The sequence below is a fragment of the Penaeus monodon genome, chromosome 39 (genome assembly GCF_015228065.2).
Source record: "Penaeus monodon isolate SGIC_2016 chromosome 39, NSTDA_Pmon_1, whole genome shotgun sequence".
In the NCBI taxonomy this organism is placed as follows: domain Eukaryota; kingdom Metazoa; phylum Arthropoda; class Malacostraca; order Decapoda; family Penaeidae; genus Penaeus; species Penaeus monodon.
The window spans coordinates 7,984,717-7,987,216 of NC_051424.1; positions in this window are offsets into that span (position 1 = coordinate 7,984,717).

Consider the following 2,500-nt stretch of genomic DNA (forward strand, 5'->3'; position numbering starts at 1 on the left):
ATAATAACAACAATGATAAAAATAGTGGTAGTATTAATAACATTGATAATAATAATAATGATAATTATAATAATCATGGTAATAATAATATTGATGATAATAATGATAATGATGATAAAGAATAAGATAAAACAAACAATAATGTTTATAATAACAATAGTAACAATAAGGATTATGAGGAAAACAATAATAACAAAAATAACATAAAAATAATGATAGTATGGATAATAATAATGATAAAATGTAACTGCAGATACTAATTATTGTAATGGTATTAGTAGAAGAAATAACAATAATGATGATAATAATAATAATAATAATAGAAACAATAGTATGATAAAAAAAACATAATAATAATAATAAGAAGAATAGTTGCATAATAATAATAATAATAACTATACTACTACTAATAATAATAATGATAAGAAGAGCGATAATAATGATAATAATACTGTTACTAATACCAATAAAAATGATAATAATAGTAATAATACTAATGATAATAAGGAAAAAACATAATAATGATAATAAGAACAGTTGCAATAATAATAATGGTAATAAGAACAGTTGCAATAATAATAATGATAATAACTATATGAAGAAAAACGAAAATAATGATAATAAAACTGATACTAATACCAATAAAATGATAATCATAGTAATAATAATAGTAATAATACTAATGATAATAAGGATAATAATAATAATAACCTTATCTAGGTCTGATTTACCTAACTCGCAAATCTGTGCGAGTGCACACACATATCGCCTACATGCGGATGGGTGCATGCTATCGTGAGCGCGCGGTTTTCCATGTGTTGGGTAAATGTGTTGGGTATGCACGCACGCGCGTACACACACACACACGCACGCACGTACACACACACACACACACACACACACACACACACACACACACACACACACACACACACACACACACACACACACACACACACACACACATGGCATACATATATCTTTGTATATATTTCTACACATCCTCACACAATATGTTATATAATTATTTGTTGGATATATTTTCCTTCCTCTTCCCATATTACAGATGTATCGACTACAGTTTTTTTTCCTTCTTAAGCGACGAAATATGTAAATCCTTATTCATTCTTCATTTGTTATTCGTTCATTAGTCATGAAACGTTCGTATAAAATAGAAAATATGTTGAATTTAACCTAATCTAGTGCGAACGAACGCTTTCTACTCTATGGAGAAAATAGCTGACATTTGCCCATGGAGACGCAAAGCGCGGGAAAACGCTCTATACCTGGTAGTTTCGCGCCAAAAGGAGGCAGATACCGCCACCAATTAGCGGCAAAAATGTAACCAGCAAATCATTGACATGAACTGTTACGCTTGTTCACATATCTCAAGTAGATTTTTTATCGAATAATTACTACATGGAACTGTTTAGAATATACGTTTAAATTTCGAGGGTAAATTACAATTCTTCCGTGCGGAGCAATCTTATCTGCCAAGGTTTGTGAGTCAATCAAAGCCTACCACCCGGGAGCTATAGATGTCTCTTATCAGCTTCCTGCATTGGCCCCTTCGAACCAGCGGTTCCCAAACTTTTTACACTCGCGACCCCTTCCTTAAACCACCACAAACATTTGCAACTACCTGATATTTTTTCTAGGCTAAAAAGGAAAGAGAAAAATCAATCAAAAATCACTGGATAACTGCTAGCTAACTGGCCTTCAACTTTTATCCCCAAAGACTTAGCGACCTCCCGCGACACCTTTGACGATTGGGGACCACTGTTCTAAAGCCTCGGATGATAGGCGGCTACTTTCGGTCTTCTAATTAGCTGTAGACTCATCGAAGCAGCATTAGTTAAGCCTAAATAAATGATATAGGAAAGGGAGGGAAAATTATATCAGACGATAATACCAAATTACTCCGCGGCAATTTGAATTTACAAAAGTACTTGTGCTTTTATCCTTTTGAGAAAATGAGAGTTTTGACACGTGTCACGTCACAGTTTCCTTCGCTTTCTCACTTGCTAGGCGAATATCAGCTGTTTTCTCAAAAGAAAAAGAAAAAAATTATAGCATCCATTCAGTCAATAATATCTAAATTACATAAAAATATATTCATACAAATTGCACAAATGTTTCGTGACTGAACAAGCGAAAAAAGAAATGGATAAAAGAGAATTGTGATAACTTCGTTCACCAGATAAATAACAAATGCATAATGTTGCATAAATGAAATGGGAATGGAAAATGAAATATAGGCAGCAAACAAGTATTTCATACAATACATGACCGTTAAGAATCATTTATCCTATGGAGAGAGTAAGCTGTATAGTTAAGTGAGCGTACAAACTTTCGTTAGATAAAAAGTATGTAATTAAGGTATGTAAAATCCACTTGAACCTCATAGTTCAGTGTGATATTTAGTTTTTTTCTCTGTTTTTTTTTTCAATTAATTTCTTAATTTCCATATGTTCAGTTTATGATTAATTGCGAAACCCTG